The 26,451-nt window shown below is 33.9% G+C and overlaps 1 pseudogene across 1 annotated transcript in view; it reads left to right on the forward strand.

Annotated features, from left to right (window-relative positions):
• The window catches only part of LOC145678603 (glucose dehydrogenase [FAD, quinone] pseudogene), a 38,542-nt pseudogene extending 13,423 nt beyond the window's left edge, over positions 1–25,119 (forward strand). Inside the window, exon 2 of the transcript XR_014130412.1 lies at positions 21,865–25,119. The product of XR_014130412.1 is annotated as a glucose dehydrogenase [FAD, quinone] pseudogene (transcript). The remainder of the gene's footprint in view (positions 1–21,864) is intronic.
• Positions 25,120–26,451: the final 1,332 nt, after the last annotated feature.

Genomic DNA, 26,451 nt, shown 5'->3' on the forward strand with positions numbered 1-26,451 from the left:
CACAAATACAAAGGTAGTACTCCATTCTCAAAAAAGTCCGAAGTTTTTAGCTCTTTTCCTTACTGTAAAAAAACAGAAGACTTTTCCCTCTAATTTTGAACATTTTCTTATGGGAATTTGGATTATAATTATCTGTATTTATAAGAAGAAAATATCACGCACAGCGTTCAAATTGCACCTTTAAAATGAGATGCATCATATTGAGTGAGCTATTGAGACATTTTTGCGAAAGAACGAAATGAAACCATGATTTGCCTAAAAAATGGTTGAGATCCCATGTTAAATTGAACACCAATCTTCCGGCCGCTGTGGCGCACTCCTTCTCCCTCTTAAGGTGCTATTTTCACTGCTAGCTTCTCGTTTTAGGTAGTGTACCTTTAAAATGAAGGAGGGGGTGCACTTGCACCTTTCCACCCTCTAAATCCGGCTATATATACACCGTATATATATATATATATATATATATATATATATATATATATATATATATATATATATATATATATATATATATATATTGGATGTTCTAAAAATGGCGCCCACAGACTACAGAGCACTATTATACAAGTCAAACTTAAAGTGAACAATATATATAATTCCACTATGTGGCAACGTCGAGTAGTTGAAGATGAAGATGAAGAACATAGAGTAAATCTACCAATCCGTCAAATAGTTATATCGATTCCTTCCAGATGGCAGTTCAAGTCGATAGACGTTGACATAATCCATATAACTGCTTGATGGATGACAATGCTAATAGTTCCAAATTAATCTACGATGTTGCCGCAAAGTGAATTTTGGTTCCCCATAGCTAATGAAGAGGCTTATGGGGATATAGCTATAGCATTTTCGGTTTATTTTGACCTGAGGAATATAACTCTATTGTCCGTTTATGCCATTTCTACAACATCCTATATATGTATTCCCGATGGTGACATAAAATTCTCCAGACAGATAAGGCGATTGAGGAACTAGTTGAATTAAAACGTATCGACCTCTGGTCTAAACAGCCGGAAGTAACTGCAATGGGAATCAATGTTTTAGTTACAAAGCGTTCGACCAAAAGTTGTCTAGTCGACCAGCGGCCATTGAGTGCTACAGCGTCCTAAAGTTGGTTTAAATTACTATTCAATATTTTGTGTATTCAACAATATTCTTTTCCAGTCAAGAAATTGGTATATTTTATATGCAGTCTGTATAATATACATAAAATATGCTATTATCTTTTATCGATAACTGTACCAGACGAATATTTATTGGGTAATACTGAGGAGAAACAGAAGACAAATTTATTGAAGATCAAATGAATAAGAAACATGTTTAGTTCTTTGGTGGTTATATAGTTTAGCGTCGCTTTTTGATATCCAGATAATCCTAGAGCCAAGAGCTCTACCAGATGGAGCCAGCAGCTTGTCATGAGATCTGAAGGAGATAATCCTAGAGAATATTCTGATAGTTAATGAAAAACACAATGTTTTATATATCACCGTAAAAAGATGAATTTTAGTGTTTCAGAGATTTGCTTCAATATTGTGTCAAGGACACATACTTCAAATAAAAGGAAGATGTTTACACTTAAAATTCATGAACAGAGGAAGAAAAAAGTACTATGTACGCTAAAAACTTTCTTAATCAATTCATACGTCATGGCCATTTTAAGATTCAGTCTAATATGCTGGGCGTAACCTGGTTCGGCCTTAGTGTAGGCAGAGCGTTATACAACTAAGAACAACTGTTTCTATCTTCATCTCCATTTTAAATCTAGTTACGTACGGATCTACACTCCCTCTCGGGATGTTTTAAGAATTTAAAAAAATATTAATGAATGCTCGTATATTTTAGAGTAAGTTATAAATAATGGGTATATAGTAATATCTAAAAGTACAGAGTGCATCAAAAGTATGTCTCAAATGGCCAACTCCGTTACGAATAAGGAGCAACGATGGCTCAGTGGTAGAGCGTTTACCTCTTGTGCATGGGATCCCTGGTTCGATCCCAGCTCGCGCCAAGTGAACTTTGTGGTGGACAAACACCGTGTGCGTGGATTTCCTCGGGATTCTCCCGTTTCCTCCCACTTTCTTCATTTTACCATTTCATTCGTTTCTCGTCGTCACAGTCTCCTTTAGACTAGCCGGCATAAGCGTGGGACGTATAACTGAAACATTTAAATTCATTTTCACTTTTCCGTTACGAATAAAGATACGAAAAATGTAAGAAACAGAAAAGTTATTTGGAAAGAGAAAGTTTTCAATCTAAAAAGTTGGAATCTTTCCAATCGCACCAACCGTTTGAGTTCCAAACTGATGAGCACTGTGTTAAATGAAAAAAAAAAAAAAATCCACTTCAGGACCCTGCTCGAACATAACGTAAAGTCAAAGGTGAGAGGGTGGAAACGTGCATGTCATATGAAGGAACGTGGAATAGGCTACCTCAAATCTGTTTCGCAATCATGCAGTGTTGTTGAAATTGTGAGAACTGAAAGAGCAATCTGCTGAACTACCAGCGTTGCATTGTCATTTAACGTAAGACGCCTTATCAGTATTGAGCCCAAACAGCTGATGCCATTGGAAAAAATCTACCATTTTATACTGAAAGATACCTATTTCTACCAACAACTTTCCTGTCTTTCTATTTTTTTTTTTTTTTTTTTTTTGTGTGTGTGTCTTTAATCACAACGAAGCTGACTTATGGTCCGAAATTTTTGATACATCCTGTATAAAACTCATCTAAACTATTATATTTTTGGAATTTTTGTATTGTATTCATTGTAACACTTGCAGTACCAGATCAAAAACCTCAGAGGCTCTAACCCCCATATAGGTACTACATGTAGGACTAATTCAAATTGTAAACAGAGCTCTCTCGTGGCTAAGCAGTTAGCGTACGCGCCTTTGGAGTGGGAGACCCGGCTTCGATTCCCGGCGGGAGCTCATGTGGTTCGGATTCCACGTTAATCAGTAGGTCCACGTCTCATATAGCCTCGCTGCTGAAAGGGGCGCTAAACTAAAAATCAACTCAAATTGTAAACAATAGTGAAGTATAAAATAAAATGTTATTTGTTGAAATTAAACAAAATTCACAGGAAGATGGAAAATAATGTTCATTTTTGTATATTCTACTTTATTTATATTTGAAAAGTTATCTCTCTGTCTCTCTTCTTTACTAATATCAGGTTATTTTTTTTAAAAAAGAAGTATTGAATCTTTGGAGATCAAAATTGAGAATATATATATAAAGATTTCTTGGGTATAGAGAGCTTGGAGCTTTTTCTGTTTACTAAAATGCAGAAAAAAGTTAAAAGTAACATTTTTCAACAAATGGTGAGATGTTTTAAAAATGTACCTATGTTCGGGATTGCCCCAGCAGTCGGGATAGTTCCGAACATACTGTTTATTTTAAACTTTCCTTTACGAAAGAGTCTAAATGCATTAAAATACATTAAAATATTTCGTAATTTAGTATTTAATAAGAATTATAATTAGAAACATACTAAAGTTAATAGAATCATGATCAGATATCATCAGCGTTTTTCTTTCAGAAACAATGTTCCGGGGGGTGCACTTAGTATTCCGGGGAGGCACTGCTGATACTATTCTATTTTTTTATTATATTATAGACGTATTATTTTTGTCTCCTCTGGGGGAGCACTCTTAGGGCTCCGGGGGGACAGTGCCCTCCCAAAAGCAGACCTGGAAGAAACACTGCATATCATCAGCTTTGAAACTATTACAAATGAAAGCTAATAAGTAATAAACTAAGCAAATGTAATCTTATGAAATAAATTCAGAAATAACGTGCACTAACGAAAATATTCATTAAAATGAAAATATTATTTTCAACTGGAGAAATCACAAATATATGCATTAATGTTTTGCTCCCAAAGACAGTATTCTTTATTAGTCCAATGTTCAAATGCGATTAATAAGCTGAACAAGATTGGCTAAGTGTTAATGGATGCTACTAGGCTAAATAAATTTGTAAAACACTTTGTGAATAACAAACAGAAAAAATACAGCCTATGATGAACGATCACATATCTAAAATAGGGTTACTGACTACCGAATAATTAAGTAGGCTACTAATGGCCTAAAATAATAAATGTAGCGAACTATTCTAATTAATAAAGCTAATAACGCTTATTACTATGACATGATCTATTTCCCAAACCAATTTCATTAACTTACTACTTACTTCCCAATAAATAAATAAAATAAAAGATAAAACAAAAATTTTGATAATTTATTTGACACCACTGGGCAATCCCGAACACTCCGAGGTAATGGCATGCATTCTGTCTGGCATTTCCCCATGAGACATAATTTTATTGTTAAAGTTGACTGCGTACAGGTTAGTAAGATTACGAGGAACTAATGCTCAAGTATAGGGGAATACGGTGTACATAACGGGTAAATAAGATAAGAGCCAACTTATCTTGCCCAGATTATTGAATCAACGTTATAAGTAAATCAACAAAAACAACAAAACGTCTTCTCCTGACAATCCACTCAACTGATTGTCACCAAATTTATGCTACACTTTTCCAAGTCTCTCCACTAGCATGCAGTAAAATAGCCTGTTTTCTAACAACTTTCCTTGGGCGTAAACTTGGGTGTTCGGCATTACCCCAGTGTTCACGAATACCCCGGTTTCTCGATTATATATATTCATAGGGTGTTTCAAAACAACACCGATGTTTTGGGAGGTGATTCCTGACACCAATATAAGACGTAAAGTATAGACCAACCTCGGTGCACAAATGCTTCCTTTCGGAGTTATGGGCTGCTGGAAACGTGAAAAAATGAACATTAAAGATCTATAGTTACAAAACTATGGGACCTAACGAAGTCGGGTCAAGACTTAATTTAGGAATTAGTATGTGCCCTATCCAAAAATCTATGTTTCAGAATCTTGCGGCACTCACGCAACAATTTTTATAGAGGGAGTTTGGCTACGGGCATGTAATTTGAAATACTCACCAACTACCTCTATAAAAATTGTTGCGGAAGTACCGCAGGATTCTAAAATTTGGATATTTGGATAGAGCATATACTAATTCCTAAATGAAGTTTTGACCCGACTACGGTAGGTCCCATAGTTTTGGAGCTATGGATCTTTAAAGTTCATTTTTTCATGTTTTCGGCAGCCTATAATTTCGAAAGGAAGAATTTGTGCACCCAGGTTGGTCTATACTTTACGTCTTATCTTGGTGTCAGGAATCACCTCTCAAACCTTGTCGGTGTTGTTTTGAAACACCCTGTATATGGTGATTTAAAAATAACATTATCAAACCGCATTTTTTTCGACGACTTTCTGTCATTATTCCAGCTAAACCATAAATCCATAACTATAGAACTTTATGAATTAGATATCAGGAATTAGATAACTAACAAAAACACGGAATTTTAGTAATACTCCCTTTTCTGTCTTTCTGTTCTTTCAAGCTCTAAGATAAGGAGTTCATAACTGACACATTTGAATAGCCTAATTACTTCATAGCACTACTAGAGAAATATTGTTTCGCTACGTTCTCTTGGTTTTCAATGAAATAGCGAAAGAAAAGTACTGATCAGTTTAGTTTCTTTAAGGAATGGAAAAGTAAACTTGATCCGGATATAATTTAACTAGAATATGGGATACGAAATTGTGTGAAATTAAATTATGTTTCTGCATAAAAAATGTAAGTTCACTTCCAAAACTGCGTAATTTCAATTCTGTTTCTTGACTGCATTACAGATTAATAAAAAGCTCCATGTGGACACATCGGAAACCACAACCGTCTTAGGCAATCTGTAGAATAATAAAGCTAGTACTTAAAAAAATAATTGCCTTTGATATTGTTACCTATGACATTGCTAGTATACGTGGTTGCTACATACAAGTAACAGTGTCACGTGTACAACTCGCGAAGGAATTTGGTTTGTATGACGTGATATTTTCTCAATTAACATTGTAACCGGAGGTAGTACCAGATCTCTACTACTTTCTTTTTAAGTAGAGAGATGAGACTGCACATAGAATATATTCTTGGGACGCTTAATTGATTACAGAAAACTAGTTCTCGCTATCAATTACGTTTTTTTTAAAATTTTATGACGATGAACTTTAAAACCGAAAATGGTTCATTTCTGTCACTTCCGGTTTTAGTAGAAAGATTAGAATATATTTGTGGGACGCTTAATTGATTACAAAAACCGCATCCTGGTATTTATTGTTGTTTTTTCTCTGTGTAGATTATTGAAACCGAAAAATGTAGTGGATTTCTATTACTTCCGGTTTTAGTGGAGATATTAGAGTAGAAACAAAATATACTCTGGGGATGCTTAATTGTTTATTAAAACTGCTTCTCGCTAACTATTATGGAATTATATACCTCTAAAGTCGGAAACAAACTTAATTGTTTGCATACTTCCACAAAACACACAAACACCAAATTTTGCATACTTGTTCGTCATGGGATGTGAGTAATGGGAAAATTCCGATATCACGAAAAAGGCGACATTTTCCATGTAAATGAAGTGTCGAAATTTTTCGTCGTTTCGAAATGCTGGTTTTTAGAGAAGTTCCGCACACCATAGAAACGTCATATTTTGTCAGGCAGTGAAGCTAAGAACCTAGTTTATGATAGAAAAAAGAGCATTAAAATTCGTTTTCGTTTCGGGGCGCAAATCGAAAAAATGTGAAATTTGTAATGGCTGTATCTAAGACGTCGAAATTTCGAGGTGATGTTTATTCTGATGTGTAGTTTGCGAATCCGCCCTTAAACTTGAAAAAAGTAGTCATATTCGGTGTAAGAACGTGCTAGGAATGTTATAAGGGGGCGTCTAATTCTACACAACTTGTAGATATGGTGGAATCACGAAATTGCGTTCAAGTGTGTAGATTACAGCGCATGTGAGGGGAAAAATCCGACATGTTGGAAAAGTCGTCATCTTCGATTCAAAATGGCGGCTCAAAAATTTGTAACCATGAAAATTGTAAGTTGTGCTCTTGGTAGGTAAGCCAGGTTTCGCTATGTTATTAAGGACGTAGTTCAGTTTAAGTGAAGAAACAAATCATTGGAGAAGTCGCCATCTTGAATGCAAAATTGCCATATTTTTGAATTGCCTTCATTTGGCCTCTTATGTGGTATATTGAGGAGAATAGAACAGAATTCAACGTAGTAAGTTAGCTCCGCGGTAAAGTGTCTGCTTTCTGAGTAGCAGGTCTGGGTTCGATTCCCCGCCGAACCTTGTTTTATCTTGCGTTTTTTTCTTATCACTTTGCTGTGTTTTATCAAAATAGTTTCTGTTGGCATTGCGTGAACAAAATATTTTAGTTATTACAGACATAGACGAAAAGGATATATTTATACGCTAACGGTTGAGATCGTCTCGAAACTAGGCAGTATGTTCGTGTGAAGCTTCGAGACGATACTCAACTATTTAAAAACAAACATATGTAGCCTTAGAAATGGGGCAACACCAGTGTTTCTTTCAGAAACAATGTTCCTGAGGATCACAGTTAGTATTCCCAGGGCACTGCTCATAGTATTCTATTTATTTTTCTATTACACACGTATTATTTGGTCTCCTCCGGGGGCACTCTAAGAGCCCCAAGGAGGCAGTGTACCCCCCAAAAACATTTTGGAAAAAAACATTGAGCATCATTTCCACGATATAGTATCCCGACGAGACAAAAATACATCTTGTCTCTCGAGAAGAGTGTGTGCTTGCAACCGGAAATAATTGCAAACAATCTCCCTTTTTATACTGGTCGTTTAGATAGATGCGTATACCAAGTTTGAAGTTTATACCACAACTGAAAAAGTATAAGATTATAACAATTTTCTCGTTGGCAGCGTATATAGTTATAATATATGGGATACGTGGAAAAGTGCCCCTTTCGGTTCAGTAGTTTGTTTACAGGACCGGTTGGAGTGAAATGCATTTTATAATAGACTCAACCTTATAGGCAAACAATATATGCTATAAAAATAAACTTTCAAAGAAAGAAAAAGTGAGAAAAAGATTATTAGGAATCGAACCCAGGTCTACTGCCCAGTAGGCTCACGTCAATCCCCTGCAGTACCGATTTCCTTAGATTTTCGACTTCCTTCTTACTGCTCACATAGTACTGGTACGTAGCGGCCGGTATCTGTGGGGAATTACACCTCTAAAATCGGAATAGTAATTGGGTTTTATATGTGTTTTTTTAGTATCATTAAGGAAATGATCTCTTCTTATTTAATTGTAATAAGAAATGAGAAAGACACCATTCTAATACACTGTTATACTACAATGCAAAAAGTGGTTTGTTTAAAATGCTATAAACAAATTTTCAAAAGCCTCCAATAATATTCATATTCTAAATTACTTAGTTAATAATCGTCTTCATTGAAAATATAAGAGTAAAGATACACGAAGACTCTATGTAATTCCCCAGTGTATATAAACATTTCAAGAAGTCTTGCTGCCCAGTAAGTACATTTTTTTTACCAAAGAACACCATTATAATACGATGTACTACGTTACCCTGCAAAAACTAGTGTTGAATCAAATGTTATGAACTAATGTTTAAAACGCTTTAACAAAATTCATATTTATAAATTACCTACAAATTGTAGTATTTATTGAAAATACAAGACGAGAGATACAGGTTGACTGCAAGAAATTGTCCAGTAAATATGAAATAATTGAAAAAGTCTTGCTGCAGGTAATATGTACAACTATGCCCAAGGTTTCCATTATAATCCACTGTACTATATTACAGTACAAAAGTAGTGTTCACTCAAATGCTATGAAAAAAAATTAAACAATTTCCAACAATATTCATATTTGTAAATTACCTAGTAAATTGTAGTCTTCATTGTAAATACAAGAATAAATATGCAGGAAGCCTGAAATATTTTCGCACTCTTATATCACAGATGTGAATTACTTTTAGTGCAGGTAATATGTACAATTAACAACAAGGACACTATTATAATACATTGTACGTACTAAATTACACTGCAAAACATAATATTTAAAAGGGTGGAAAAATTCACATTTGTAAACAGTGAGTGTTTTCGGAAAAGGCAAGGTTTAATTGGTAGGCTATTGCAAGACAGTGTCCGCTGTTTATGTTTCAGAAAATAAATTCTTTTATTGTCTCTAACATGTATAGATGTGCGCAAAGTGTATATAATTAGCCATGTACATGATTGCCAGAGTAGAAGTAGTAATAGAGTTCTTTCTAATAAATTGTGTGTTTGCTTTTCAAAGCTACATGGAAGGAATAATACCGGTTGAATTGAAGTATGTGTTGGTAACAGGTGTCTGCTGTAAAGGGAAGTGAATTCCTGAAGGAATAGTTTTCTAGAACATGACACCTCATGGCAAAGGCCTGACAGGAGGCCTGGGGGCGGAGCCCCCAGCGAGCTTTAGCGAGTTTACTCTATGAAATCAAAGTTAAAACCGGACATTGTTAATTTCTGTCAGTTCGGGTTTGAATAGGAGGTTAAGAGAAAAGACGATACCTATTCTTAGAATCCTAAGTCAATTATATATATATATATATATATATATATATATATATATATATATATATATATATATAGGCCCTACTTCTCAATATCTTATTATCATTTATGCTTTATGTATATTATTGGAACTGGGAGTTTTAATAGATTTCTACCACTTCCGGTTTTAGTAGAGAGTTAAGGATGAAGATAAAAAGTATTTTTGCGACGATTAATCGATTGCAGAAAACAGGTTCTCTCCATCTATTATCGTTTTTACTCAATAGCGATCACCGTTAAAACCGGATGTGGCTCATTTTCGGCCAATTCCGGTTTTAATAGAAAGATAAGAGTAGAATGGAATATATTCTTTCTTGGGACGCATAATTGATTGCAAGATACCGCTTCTTGCTATCCTATCTTTTTGGTCTATATAGACTATTGAGTCCGGAAGTTCTAGATTTCCACCACTTTCAGTTTCGGTAGGGAGTCAGGAATAGGTACGTAATCTGCCCCTGGGATATTTATTCGATTGCAGTAAGCCAGTTTTCACTATTACCGTTTTTACTCTATAGTGACGATCGTTAAAACCGGAAATAGTACATTTCTATCACTTCCGGTTTGTATATTGGCTCCAGAAAACAAATTTTATTTCTGTCTTTTCACCCTGTACATTCTGTTCAAATTTGATTGTGATCCATCAAGTAGTTTTTTTTAAAGATATTTCGTCTTCCGGACACACCAACGGGGTAAATACAAGATGTTTCAATACAACACTGATAATATTTGGGAGATGTGCACAAATGCTTCCTTTTAGCGCTATGACCAGCCGAAAATTTGTCGGAAAATTGCAAAACAACTATAACTCAAAAACAAAATTTGAGTAAAAGACAATGTTCATTATTATGGAACGTAGTTTCCATTAATTCACAATTAAACGTGGTGCAGGGCCAGTGCAAGGGTAATTCTTCTCTAGGTGAAGAAGTTGGGACGCCTTGAAAATTGCACCAGAGCACAAACTACTTGATCTCATGAAATTTCTTACATTTAATCCGTAATAAGCAGAAAATTTGAAATAAAATTTTAAAGCATACTAGTTAAAGAAGAGGAAAGGGAAGTAAAAAAGTGCCAAATCTTACAATTTTTTTCGTAACATTTATGTCTTTCTGGGATGTTTTATTACGTAAAATGATATATGAATGTAACATACCTTTAAAAATATTCCATTTTTCTCTCTAAAAAATCTGATAACCTTGGTTCTGGGTCAGATTAAGGGGAAAAGGGGATAAAGGACCCAAGGAAGAAAAGGAAGTATTGGAAAATTATCTCCATTTGCAGCTGGAACCTACATTTAACACCTCAGATACTTTCCGGAAGATGATGCAGGCTTTTTCCTCTATAAGTATATGTATTGTATTTATTGCGTTCTGCGTACAATGTGCAAATCGCACCTGGTATAGAAAATATCATTACATTAACATGATTAATACATATTATGAATACATATAATTTATTTATTTCAATATATGAAAGTACTATTTATATGAATGACATTAAGTAAAAAGAAACATAGTTTAGTATTCATAAGCTATCAGTCATGTTCTTCATTTAGAAACTCATTGATAGAATAAAACGCACCATTTAATAAAATTTTTCTTACAGCTATCTTGAACTTATTAACATCTTTAGTCATTAACAGTTTGAGGTAGAAGATTGAATAATTTAATGGATGGCCAAAAGAAATTTTTCCTACATATTTCCGGTCTACATGGAAGAGCGTATATATTTTCTTTAACTCTTGTATTATGATTATGTATTTTTACATTTTTGCATATTTTCTGATTTTGTTTTACGCACATTATACAGTCTAGTATGCAAATCGATAGTAAAGTTAGCACATTTAACTTTCTAAATAATGGTTTGCAGCGAGTTCTTTAATTATTTCGTTTGATAGTTCTGATAATTTTCTTTTGTGCTTTGAAAATTAAGTATGATGTTGTAATATCACCCCATAACGTAATTCCATATTTTATATGAATTCCACACCTGCATAATATAATGTTATAATTGCCAACATTGTCATCTTATCGATTTCTAATTGAGCGAATTGCAAAGCATATCGTGCTCAATTTGTTGTACAGTTGCTTTATGTGATAAAGTCAAATTTGAGATTCTGATCTAACATTATACCTAAAACCGCAGTTGTGGTATGTCTCTGTAGGATTTTAGTTCCTAGATTTATGTTTGTTTCGTATATTCTTATGTCACTCGGTGCTTGAGAAACTAAATACTTTGTTTTTGACTCATTCAGGACGAGTCCATTTTTCTCAAACTACTCTTGGAGGTCATTTAGAGTTTTGTTGAAGCATATTCACATCCAGGGATTTATTTGTAGCCAGGGAAGCCTGGGAATTTCCCCCCTTCTAAGTTTTGACTTCCCTGTCTCTAGATTTAATTCAGTCTTCCCAGCCTGGGAAGATATTTTCCCCCTTTCTTAGGCTATACAATCTGTTTTTATAAAATCTTTGACCACGAAAAGTCTATTGCACACAAGCAATGTTCATATGTTTATATGTGAACAAAGGGATACGGAAGAAATATAGGTTTCAATGGCAAATGCAGAAGACAGGTGGAAAATTATGAATTAAATTCGTGTTAAAAAGACAACTACGATGTTTATGACTATCTACGTTATTGTCCAAAATCGTCTATCGTTTACGGTGCTCCCACGTCTTATTAAATTGCAAGAAATAAATTTAATGGACCTCGGACAAGTTCTTTACTCGTATGTTACATGTGCAAATATTATTGACTTTTAGCTACAGAAATGAAAGCAAACTGGCCGAGTACCTTGCGCGTTCCGTTGAACCCTTCGAGCTAATGGTGGATGAATCCTCCACTGTGTCTCATAAATCTGTTCTTATTCTGTATATCCGTACTGTAGTTAATCGCGTATGTATCAATACAATTTTAGGATTATTTTCATAACTTTGTAGAGCGCAGTGACGTAGGCAAGGGGGCAGAGGGGACGGGCCCCCAAAGATGTCCGACAATGTACTTTCGTACTTTGATGTTTGTAATATTTTTATATATTTTTATGTTTATATATTTTTTTGTTTGTAATTTTTCTATATGTACCTATAACAGTATTAGCCCCCCCCCCGAACACACATCCTGGCTACGCTATTAGAGCGATTACATGGTGTTTACCCAATGTCCCCGTAGAACACGAGAAATCGAATTAATATCAGAAGAACTAGGTATTCTCTTCTATAATATTAATACAGTTTTTGATATACGGTGGTTACGCTCTTCTTACCGTTCAGTAGAAGCATTGTAGAAATCCTACCCTGCGCTAGTGAAACACTTTCGAGAAGCTTCCACAAATTGGCAGAGAAGTTTTGAGCAGCGTGTAATATTTGCGGGCCTGCAAAATTTCACTAAGTGGAATTTTGTTTATGAAATGTCCATGATCCGAGATGTGCTGGAACCTCTAGATGTCCTTAGCCTGTTTCTACAAGAAAGGTCAGCATCCCTTGTACTGTACAGGTAATAAGCAAAATTGAAACTTGTACGTGTACTGGAAGCGTTGCAAGATAAGGATGGCATGTTCTTGGAAGAATTACAACGTCAGTTTGGAGAAACTGGTCAGTTTTGTGGAGTCCCACTTGTAAAACCCTTGAAAAATAAAAGCAAATAAGATGGCAATTCTGTCAGGGTCTAGCAGATAACATACGGTCTTGCTTTCCTAATGAAACGTTCAGTAGGGTCGAAGTTTTGCTACAATGCAAGTGGTCAGAAGAATTGTCTGAAAGAATGTTATACGGCGACAAAGAACTAATGGAAATTTAAAAAATAAAATAAAATTTTCCTCTGATAATATAGCCAAAATTCTGCAGCATTCCGAGAGAATTCCTAATATTGGACAAAATCTACAAAATGTTAACATGAAATCATTGTTGTTCTAGTTTCTTCTGCATACTGTGGAAGAGGCTTTTCCAGCTTAAACTTACAGCACACTGACGCTAGAAACCGTTTATCTGTATTAAAAAAAAAACCTCGAATCTACCAGACATTACGAGACTTCTTTCAATGCAGAAAAGTATGTCATCAGCTGGATAAAAAGTGGACATCATGCTGCTACCGACAAATCAACTGGGAAAAAGCCGGTATCCGATTTAAACCAATCTCCTATTGCTTCACTATTCTAAAGTGAGGTACGGTGTGACAGTGCTATTAATTCGACTGGTACTAAAACTTATTTATGGTATGAAGAATTACATTTACTACCATCTTTTCCCTTCTATTTAATAAAATTAGATTCAAGTGTATGTGCACTTATCACTGTTCTGCAAAAAGTAAACTCTTAACTATTTTAGTATTTATTGTTCGGGCGACGAATTCCGTCTTCAATTAACACTAGGAGCATCATAATCTTACTTATACTAGAAGCATCAAAGGGGTCATTTTGACCCCTACTTAAAAATACACTCATTAAACTGTACTATGCTTTACTTTTTGTATACTTTTGGTTTTATTGTTGGGCTTTATTTTTTTAAATTCAAATTTTATTATTTTCTTTCTTTATTTTACATTTGTTATTTTTCTTAGCGAAGAATTTTAATATTATAAGTTTCGTAATTTAAAAAGTTACTTAAAATGAAGTTACATAATATAGCAAATATAATTATCACTACTTATTGTTACTGTAAAATTTCTTAGTTTCCCTTTAAACATCATAAACAATAGGTATTAAAATAAAATGTAATAAAAATGAATTAGAACATGAACGTCTTCACAAGAAGGTATGTTTTATAATGTTCACATCTACATACCTACTCATCACATTTTGAACAAACAACGTACTTTTTGGTGATCTTTGTACAGGATCCACAGACGTGCCTCTTACAGTGGAAACATTGATCTTGTGTCTTGTTTCCACTGCACACAGCAACTTGACATCTCTTCCGCTTGGTTTTTTGAAGCAATCCAGGTACACTCTGTTTGGTACGATTACTGTCCTCCTTTAGTGACTTGACTCCGAACACAGTTCCTCTCCTAATGCCAAAAGAAATTGATGGCGAGTCTGAAAGAACTAGAAACTGTGTCGTCGACATGCCGAAAAGCATATGGGTTTGGAGCTGGAGTTTTACGTAACACGTTATGATGTTTAGCCCTTCCGCGAACACTTGCACAGGTTTGTTCGATCAAAATTGTCTGTTTTCTGGATAATTCAAAATTTTCAGCATCAGTCTCATCTCTCATGCTTCCATTGTCAGTAAATTCTTCATAACTTGCAGAAACACTTTCACCATCTGACAGTTCATCAATGCTCATATCACCAATGTATTCATCGTCACTTCTATCACTATGGTCATCACCAGAGTCGATTCCATCAATAGCCTATAGTTCTTGTAGTGTTTCTCCCGACGATTTTTTTTTCTCAGCACTCATCATGCACCACACTAACAGCAACCACTTAGAACACACATATAGTGATTTATATCAGTCACAAAAGTAATACTAATTAGTATGTTTAAAATATGTGAGTATCAAAATGATTGCAATTGTCAAAAATTCACGTTGTAGGCATGAGGGTCAAAAAGACCCCTGTGAGGCTTCTAGGTAAAATGTAAAAAATATGGTATATATAAATATTCTTAAGTGTCAAAATGTGATTAAGTTAGAGTATTGGTAGAGTGATAAAAAGTCGTGAGATCTAGAGACCACATTTTCATTACTTTAGAAATTATAACAAATTAATCATCCAGACGGGTCAAATGACCCCTCTGATGCTTCTAGTGTTAATAAGAATGGACTAAAGAATAACTTGTCATAACAAAACAGTTTTTCGTAGGAGTGTGATACTTGTTATGACAAGTTATGCAGGTTGCAATGTAACTATAGGGCTTTTACTGGATGGTGCCCACTTGTCCTCAGCAGTAGGACGAAAAGTAGCAAGGCAAGTAACAAATATGATATCATCTACCTGACCAAATTTTATCTAACGTCCCCACCAATATTTATCATAAAATTGTTTTATTAAAAAAATGAAAAAAAAAATGAATTTGGGGACTCTCTGAAACTAGTACCATAATTTCAAAGTAGAAAGGTTTAAAAATAACGTCCCAACCTGACTTTATAGCTGTTCTGTTATACGGAACACAATCTTTCATAAATATTCCCCCCTTCTACAAAATCCACAAATAAATCACTGTTCACATCTCTTCGAATTAGTATTAAGCTTATATTATCTGAAAAAAAAAAAGTGTCATATGGACGGTGTCGACGGAGTTTGGAAGGTTATTTATATACAGTAAGAAAAGCTATGACTCTAGCACACTACCTTGTGATTCCTAATTTCATTTCTTTTACAATCTGATTTATGGTCACTTATATTGCCTAGTTTATGACAATGAGAAATATGTACAGCTTGTTGTCTTCTAGACAAATGTGATTCAAACCTTTTGAAGGATAATTCCTCTAACTCCATATTTAAACAACTTCCGTTGAAGTATATTAGACTATCATCAACAGTTTCAAACGTTCTACTTACGTCACAGAATAAACCTGATGTGTAGTTTTTATTTTCAAAGGACGTATATACCTTCTGAACATAGCCTCGTATTGCAGATGTATTTTTATTCTTCAGAAAACCATGTTGTGCAGGGTTTATTACAAAAATTTTAAAATTTTCACAGAAATGTATTACCTGTTTCAAATATTTTGGAAACAGATGATAAAAGTGATATTGACCTATAATTAAATACATTATTTTTCTCATTTCATTTATGTATTTGTGTTACCTTTGCTAGTTTTAATTTACGCGGAAAGACGCCAGTGCTCAGAGAAAGATTAATTAAATAAGCAAGTGGAGTGGATAGTTCATCAGCACAGTTTTTGAAAACTTAATCTGGTATTTCGTCTGGCCCACATGCTTAAGGCTTTGAATGATAAATTTGATTTCTATTCTATCCACAAGTGTAAGGTACAAACTACGCTTTATTAGAATTTATGCTTTGTGAAATTAGATTATTTACTTATTGGAAGTAGGAATTATGTAATTCTTCGCGTGATTGTATGAAATAGTCATTTAAAATATTTACTAGTTTTGTAGGATAACGCAGTTGAGTGTGGTTTTATTTTTAAGTATTAGGTTAGTTGGTTTTAGTGAATTTACATATATTTCCTTTTAAATAATATTCCACATTTCTTTATTTTTATTATTACTAAATTATATTCAATTTTTTTTTTGTACATTAAGAAATGTTCTTGAAAGGATTTTTTTAAAGTTGTGCTTACTTTCTTTGTTCAGCCTTTTACTTTCGCACTAGAAATTGTTAAGCCCTGTGTTTTGGTGTCATTCTTACGTATGATTTTAGTCTTTTTCGGAAAACATTTTAATTAATATAAGGTTAAGGTGTTACTAAAACTATTGAATTTATCTTTAAAAGATTGTAATTATACATTTCAGACCAATTTTTGTATTGCAATATGGCTTTAAATGCTATGTTTTCCTTTGACAGATTGGGCCTTGTAATGCGCACTTCATTTAATGATGACGGATTTCCTTTTAGACAATTGAACTTTAACAATTGTGCATCATGATCAGAAAATTCTACATTTATGCTTTCACAGGTTGAATTTATACTTCTGTTCTTCAGATTTGTCATTATTTGATCAGTAGTCGACTCCGATTTAGCTGTTATTCTGGTAGAAAAAATTACTATAGTTTCCATACCATATATGCTCAAGATTAGACCCAATTCATCTTTTATATTTGAATTTTTTAGATGGTGAATGTTTATGTTACTACATATTACAATATTGTGCCTCAGGGAACTAACTTCAGTAATGAAAAAAATCTATTTTCTTTAAAAATTGTTTTACATCACTATTTGGCATTCTATATAATGCAATTATAATTAAATTACTGTCCTTATACTTTGCTACTGTGAATTCAAAGTATTTTTTAGAGTTATGTTAAATTTAATTTGGATCATAGTGAAGCCATTTTTGCGAATATACCTCCACATTTGACGCTTTCCCTACTGTATGAATTTATTAAGGAAAAAACCGCTTAAATTAAGAATCGATAATTTATCACTTCGAAGCTAATGTTCACAGACACACAAAACATTTATTTCATCTGATAATTCGTTAAAAAGAACTTCAAGATCTGGTGTTTGGTTCTCAACATTCTGGATATTTAAGTGAAGAATATACTGTATAATGGTGTTCCTTCACTTTTTTTGTAGTAGTTTTCTGTATTGTTATGGTACGTTCTTTCGATTTCCCATTTTACTATTTAAACATATTTTCATATTATTTTCATTTCTTTTTATAAATGAACCATTGAAATCTTGAAATTCTTCTCTTACAAATCTATTGTTTCTAATTGTAGTCGGGATATTCTGAATCAGATTGATGAATTCGTCAGATTCAATATACCCAACTAGTTTCCCTGATCTAACCAAGATAGAGAAATATCCTTACGTTCGATTATTTGCGAAGATATCTTAGAGTGATGTCTCTAATTAACAACAACAGTTGATTTTTCCCTTTTGTATTAAGGTATAGCCTATGAGTAGTGTAGCTCTCTCTGTTTAACTTCTTTTATATGCAAGAAACATACATTTTGAAGTTTAATACATAGTTTACGAAGCTTAATATTTGTTTTCGCCACTTCTTCATTTACACAAGAGGTACACATTAAATCATGATGATGAGATATCGGCATCACAATGAACCATTTAAGTTGCCTTTAAATAACCTTAAATAACCATTTCGGAAATAACCACTGCAGCATTATTATTGGCAACGTCGTTTGTACCACATATTAATACCACAATTTCGTCGCGTTCACTCATATTTGAAAAACTTTTTAAAGATTTCCCCACTTATAGCTGCAGATTTAACTTGACCACAAACTTTCATAGATGGGATCTTTTCCTGTAATCTTCCAGCTAAGTTTCTTCCAAGATTGTCTGAATATTTTTAGGTATATACTTAAGTGTCGTGCCTTCTCTCTGGATTTTACATCTTGTATCTGACCTACCTTGTTCTCTGTTCGTTCCTGCTTGGCTATAGCCACTCTCAATTATTCAGATTTGGGAATTGCCTATTTTAGTTACAGTAACAATATACAACGCCTCTTTTGCCTTTGTTCTTATTGGTTTTCTGAGACACTGTTTTGCGCATCTAAAAATCTTAATCCTATTTATATTTTCGAACAAGCGTTCATTGCTCCATGGACTTTAAGCTAACATTCTGTTTCTTACATGAAATCTGTAAATGGGAGGTAATCACAAAGTGGTGGAAGTGCAAACTTTCAGTTGAGCTATTTGTAGTCCAATTTCCTTTTCTTCTCTTAATTTTTAAAAACCATAATACTAGCACAAATCTTTATTAAAGAAATTCATTTCAAAATGATTTTTTCCTAATTATAGTGAAGCTTAAAGAATTTACCTCCGTAGTTTAAGGTTAAATTTTATACTCTCTGAGCTATGCAATTACTTATCTTGCATTGGTTTTATTTCTATACTAGGAGATACTGTTTACGGTAGATGTAGTGATGAAGCTAAGATATTCATGTAATGTTTCTGTATGTTCAGTCGTGTGGTTATTCATATGAATGTACCCTGTCAGTGATATAAACGTAACCTGTCTTACCTGGAACACTACTATTAGTCAGGAAAATAACCTTCATCGGACTATAATGCTCTGACACCTGACAAATAGTTGTTAATCCTTCTGCTGAAAAATGTCACCAGTTTTGGAGACAAAGAACTAGAATACTGGTCGTCGCACATCATCTTCATCTTGTAGTGTTTTCCCAAAAAGGTGGTTTTCTAGAAAACATGCGAAAAAGAGAGTAGTCTGTTAATGCAAGATCTGGTGAAAATGTCGGGTGGGAGTTTTTCTCCTAGCAATATTCCTCTATCTTAGCACATGTCCTTCTTGCCGTGTCTGGGCGCGCGTTACCACCGTGCATGAGACACCCTTGCGATGAACAGGAACAGAGCGTTTCTCCAAAAATACAGTGCGTAGGCGTTATAGCTACTGACAGAAGGTATCTGCACTAATTTTTTGGTCACATGGCAAGAGCTCAAAATGGATTATTCCACGGAAATCCCACCAAACACTCAATGACACTTTGCAGGGACGAATGTTCTGTTTTGGCAGAGTTCCTGTGGGTCCTTCTTTAGGTACTGATTGTAATTTGCGTGTAATATTACGGTAGAGGACCCACTTTTCATCCCCTGTCACCATTCTGTCCAGAAGTGGCTCATGTCTTAGACGGGTGAGCAGAGAATTGCATATGTCCACTCACTGCTGATTCTGTTGAGTCGTTAACGCATAGGGTATCCATTTACTGAGTTTCAACATGTACCCAAGATCTTGTAGGTGACAATGAATGGTCACATGGGTAACATAGTGTTAGATGGTCAGTTCTTGAACAGTTTGCGTTAGATTTGTCTCCACTGCTGTTTGAAGGATATCGCTGTCCAACTGCACAAGTCTCCTTTTTCCTGACTCATCGATGAGGTTGGTTTCCCCAGACCGAAACCTCTGGAAGTTCCGCACATCTACAGAACCTTGGTCATATACGGTATCTATTTCGATCTTAGGTGCAGTTACAGCTCAGTGATAAATCCTCCCGTTAACCTGGTGTTTCCCTTTAGATGCCTGTTAGGTTACAATCTACTACGAATTACATACCAAATTAATGGAAAGTGCTTGTGGGACTGACGACAGAGATCATATTCGCTTCGATACTTTATTCCATCTGTAAAGAAAGCGACTCAATGAACTCTTGAAATCCAAGACCCGAGATTACTTTTCGGGGACGAGGTTACTAGCTAAAATACGAAACTCTCTTGAATACTCCTATTTTGCTTAGTTGTTTCTTAGCGTTGGCCCAGTAATATAATGTTTTGCTACGCTCTCCTGTTGTTTTAAATGACGAAAGAAAATTACTGTTCGGTTTAAAACCTAAAATGTGGATCTGAATTATCTGCAATATGAGTTATGAAATAAACATTTGCACGAAATTAAAGTTTTCTTTGTTTTTAGCGTGAAACGAAACTTCACACATATCGTGGATTGTGTAATTCCAATTCCCCGTTTCTTGAAGCATTGCGGGGATTCAAGACATAACAAAAAGCTCCAAATGAACACATTCAAAACCAGCTGCCAACTTAGACAAATTGTAGAATATCAAAGTTACAACATTTTAAAAATATAATTGTTATTACTAGGAACCGGATGTTTAGGCACTAAAACCCTGCAAAATAGGCAGGCAAATAGGCACTTAAAATTAAAAAAATAGGCAGTAAAATAGGCACTAAAATGTAACTCGAAATAATGAAGATAAATACTCAATACCATTAAAAACTAGATTCAAGTCATAGATAATGTTCAAAGAATATAGAAACATATTTGTTTGTTAATAAATATCTTCTTTTACTGTATATACAAAAACGAGGCATGTTATGCATTCTACATACTGGGTGAATATGAAAGATGTGCATATACTTCGGGAGGTGATTCGTGACATGAAAAGAAGACAAAAAGTTCTGTTGCATGTTGTCGAATTCTGCGTCGTGTTCGAGTGACAGGAGTACCAACTTGGAATCGAAAATCGAATCCTGACAATTGGAACGGGACATAAAGTTGCGCACATACTTCAGGAGATGATTCGTGACATTCAAGAGGACTTTTATCTTCTTTTCATGTCATGAATCACCTCCCGAAGTATGTGAACATCTTTGAAGTTCATCCTGTATATATATTGTAACGTACGACGAGCTTGTGCTTACAAACACATAATATAAGTAAATATGTGTGCATTATATTACATAAATTATATATTTTCCCAATGAAGGCTTATTTTGAAGAAAATGCATAGAATAGGCAATATTAGGCACTAAAGCAATTATTTAGGCAGTAAATGTCGAAATAGGCAAAATAGGCAAAATAAAATAGGCTTAAATCGAAACTATAACGCCCTATATAAACTTTAAAACGTTGTTTTTGATCATATCTTTAATATTAAAGAATAGGCATTTTGCCTAACATCCGGTCTCTAGTTATTACTTTCTCCTTTGCTTTTACCAATTTGTTGTACAGAAAAAAATAAGAACATATTATTTCATGTCTATGTGAAAGAATAAAATGAATTATTATTGTTATTATTATTATTATTAATGTTTCTTCGCTGCCGAAAATAAGATGCAAATCTTATAAGTTGCGATGCAAATTTAAATTTGTTTAGCAGTTTGCTACGGAAAATGCAACATCTAAAATTTAAAAAAAAAAGTATTGATATATAAATGATACGATTATATAGAAAAGCATGCAACTGTTTTTGCTTTTATTTCCAGATTCAAGAATTACTTTGTTGTGCTGAAGATGGATGGGTCTTGCCCTGCAGGAATTGCAAATCCTTGTCCTGGACATACTACAGGATTAAGTGCTATTTTGTTTACCAATCTGATTACAGGTTTATTAAAATCTCAATGTGACCTTGGGAATCCCGAAATCTACCCTGAAGATACTATCAATCTTCTTCCGGAGTATGATTTTGTTATTATAGGTGCGGGCTCCGCAGGTTCCACTATAGCAAATAGATTAACCGAAATTGAAGACTGGAATGTGTTACTTTTAGAAGCAGGGGGTGATCCACCAGTGACAACCGAGATACCGAGCATATACAATAGCCTTCAGCTATCAAACATAGACTGGCAATATAAAACTGAACCTCAACCTCAAGCATGTGTTGGACTGAAAGGTGGAAGGTGTTACTGGCCTCGGGGAAAAGTACTTGGAGGAAGCAGCAGTATTAATGCAATGGTGTATGTTCGGGGCAACAAAAAAGACTATGACCATTGGGCGTCATTAGGAAACAGTGGCTGGAGTTTTGAAGAAGTGCTTCCCTATTTTAAGAAGTCAGAAGACATGCGTTCACCTCACTTAGCAAAAACGGATTATCATTCTTCTGGTGGATATCAAACAGTTGAAGAATTCCATTACAAGTCACCTTTAATACAAGGAATAATAAATGGTGCTAAAGAATTAGGTTATGATGAAGTAGATATTAATGGTGAGAAACAGACAGGTTTTGCAAAATTACATGGGTTTATACGAAATGGTACTAGATGTAGCACAGCAAAAGCGTTTCTCAGCCCAATTAAAAACAGAAGAAACCTTTTCGTGTCTAAGTTTAGTCATGTAACAAAAATTCTGATTAATCCTGAAACAAACAAAGCTTTCGGTGTCTCGTTTTCCAAGAATGGAATTGAACATACTGTCCAAGTTAGTAAAGAAGTAATAGTGTCAGGCGGTACGATCAATTCGCCGCAACTTCTAATGTTATCAGGTATAGGTCCCAGGGAACACTTGGAAGAGTTAGGAATACCAGTTGTACGTGATCTTAAAGTTGGCCATAATTTGCAAGATCATGCGATGTTTTTCGGTCCTACGTTTCTGATCGACTCTAAACTGAACAAACCTAGTTCCGCTTTATTGGATGACATGTATAACTACCTAATACACAGAAGAGGGCCATTTTCAAGCATTGATCTCCCTCAAACTGCTGGGTTTATCAATACTAAATACGCACCTCCTGAAGGTGATTATCCTGATGTCCAGTTCCATCATGTACAATTTCTGAAGAAAGACAATATTTTCTCTAAAATTGCAGCGGAAGTATTGGGTTTTACTGAAGAATTAACGAAAGCTATTATTGGTCCGATTAACGAAACTGATCTCTTCATTACAATCCCAATATTGAATCGACCTAAAAGTAGAGGATTCATCAAACTGGCTAATACTGATCCTTTCCAGAAACCGTTAATATACGCTAATTATTTCACTGAGAAAGAGGACGCTCTAGCCTTAGTAGAAGGTATTAAGTTTGCTATTCAGTTAAGCAAAACGAATTCTTTACAAGAATTTAAAGCTCAATTATCGACTGCAAAAATACCTGGTTGTGAACAAATTGAATTCAATTCTGATGAGTATTGGTTGTGTGCTTTACGACAATGTGCCTCCACTTTGTACCATCCTGTTGGTACATGCAAAATGGGTCCAGAAAGCGACGGTGATGCCGTTGTTGACCCAGAGCTACAGGTCCATGGAATTGAAGGTTTACGGGTAATAGATGCTTCGATAATGCCAACTATAACCAGTGGAAATACAAATGCTCCAACAATTATGATTGCAGAGAAAGGTTCTGACTTAGTCAAGAAAAAATGGTTAAATTAATAAATCATGTAGCGTAGTTTCAACTGGAAACCCTATTCACTTCACTTGAAAGTTCCTAATGCCAACTTCTCTTTCATTATTAAATATTACAATAAACCAATGCCTTTTTGACCAGTAGATGATAATTTTGTGATATAATAACGATTATGATTGAATGAAACATTTGTTTTATTTTGGGTGCACACTTAATTCATAGATCTTATTTGTACCAAGAACAAAATAATTATTAAAATATAGGAATATGACTTTTGGAAAAGTCTTCATGTAACTCTGTTATTGTAGATAGGATACACTCATATAGTCTAGTAACATTTAGACTGGAGCAGGTTCTTAATCTTCTCAGATGTCAAGAGAATATAAATAAAGTAATGAGGCATTAGACCAAAAGAAAATGTAGTTTATTACGTATAATATCTCCATAAGATCTGATAGTTATTATGGATCTCTGAAAGAAGAAAACAAACATATAGATTAGATTAAAATATTAAGGAATAAAATAATTGTCTAGCATTCTACTGTGTTTGTCATACAAACTTTTGTAGTACATTTTCAAACTTATTAGCAGTATGTGTACGTATATTGAACAAAAACAACTATCATTTATTTTGAGTGTGTATGATCTATACAAATTGTTTCGGATTATTAGGAACAATAATAGAATTAGTTGTAATCAACTTCATATGCATAAGATATCAAAACAAATAATTGTTTAATACTGACACAATTACTTGTGCCTTTATGAATAAATAATACATTATGTTTTCTATAACTGCTTCATGGAAGTAAAAATAACATGCATTAAAATTACTTTAATATTTAAAAGTGCACAAACAATGTTTTTGTTCCTTTCTAATTCATAATAACTCTTATCTAAAATTTGATACAATTCCTTGATTTTGATACATGAATTTGTTAATATCTTTCAAATATAACCACCACAAGTTTGTCAACACTTACTCAGTGTAAAATTAGTAAATCTGAGTTACGAAGAAAATTGCCTGTTTTGAAGATCTATTACTTTTATCTTCATTATTTCATAAATATTTTTTTATTATAGTTTCTACTTGAAAACCTAAGATTTTCTATCTACATTATGTTCAAGAGTTATGTGGCTGTCAGCAAACGTTCTATAATATTCTGAACTGTATTGTTTACAAAACTATGCATGCTATTTCATTATTTCCACTTTTAAAAAAATATTGTCAAACGATTAAGTGAACGTAAATTTAATTAAGAGTAATTGACAGAAAAGAAATCAAAGTAATTTTGCATTGTATTTGTTTTAAGTGAATGTATTATAAGTTTCTTTTTTTTTTAAAAAAAAAAAGAAATTATACATCCTTTAGTTAAATAAAAACATATTGAAAACAAAATATATTTTTATTTATGACGACTGTCGAACCCATCGCAAGTGTTCATTCTTTGTGGAAATATTTTAACTCTCAAAACCGCCACATTTTTCCTTAACTGCAAGATTTTTTTTTTTTTTAATTTACAGTTCCCATACCAACAAAGGGCAATAAATGACACCTCGTTTTGAAGGTGCTGTAATGCTTTTTTCATTTGGTACACAAAGAAAGTTGCCTTGTATCATTTTCAGAAGACAACGTATTAAAAAAAAACTTACATATATCAGTTGTGTTAAATATATTTTTATCACAAACAAACGTATGAATTGGACATGATGTCGAAACTTTTAAGTAAATTTTAAGGAAATTTCTCTTGAAAAACGTATGACTTAGCAGAAGCAGTTCTTAAAGCTACACAGGACTAAGCATTATCAAAATAACCTCATTTTAAAATCGTGCAGTGCCTGAACGTTTAATATTGATGTCGAACGTTTTAAATATTACTTTTCATTTTCACTAATTAATTACAATTATCATAATTATTCTTGTTATATAATTACATATGTCAGAACTTAACTTTTCTTTCCAGTAACGAGCTTATTAATGAGATCTTAGCAGCATAAACTCTCTCCAAGAATCGAAACTGTTTCTCTCCACAAAAGGCGGAAATATAAACCATTTACATGCACATACTTTTGTGAATGTTAATCGTAGTGGTGTACACTGCTGGAGTTTAGTTTTCATCTTCAAGCAAGAATTAAAAATGTATTTTAAATACCTATTAACAAAGTACTTCCCGTTTATAAACTTGGCTAAGCTAAATGAACGTGATTAAGTAATCCCTATCGGAGATAATATAAGTTATTATCTCTTTTAATTTTCCTTTTTTATTTCATATATTTCAAGAACCCTAAAAGGTCTCCTGAGACCATACAGGGAATTAAACACCAGACTACGTAAGAGAATAAAGTTAGCCTTTTTTCTTTTTAAATAAAATCGACTGGCTATCAGATTCTTTTTTTTTTGCCAATTTTTTACTATTTTCATTTTGAAAATTACAGGGAAGTTACTACGCTTTTGTTATGTTTTCCAAGAAGAGTTGATTCAGAGACATTGCATCTCTTATAGGTGATAAATAGAATATAAGATATAATAACATAGAGAAACTGAAGTCATAGTTGTGGCTCTGTGGTGTTAGACTAGCAATTTTCAACTTAATGTTCCAGGACATCAGTTAGCTCATCTCCTTCATAGTAAAGCACACGAAGAGGAGAAAGAGACAATGGTAACAGACAAACGAAAACATCGGTAGCACAGTCGATTCTTTTGCTGGAATACTTCTCATGGATCCATTAC

This window comes from Thermobia domestica, chromosome 2, assembly GCF_964235325.1.
Source record: "Thermobia domestica chromosome 2, izTheDome1.hap1.1, whole genome shotgun sequence".
Classification (NCBI taxonomy): domain Eukaryota; kingdom Metazoa; phylum Arthropoda; class Insecta; order Zygentoma; family Lepismatidae; genus Thermobia; species Thermobia domestica.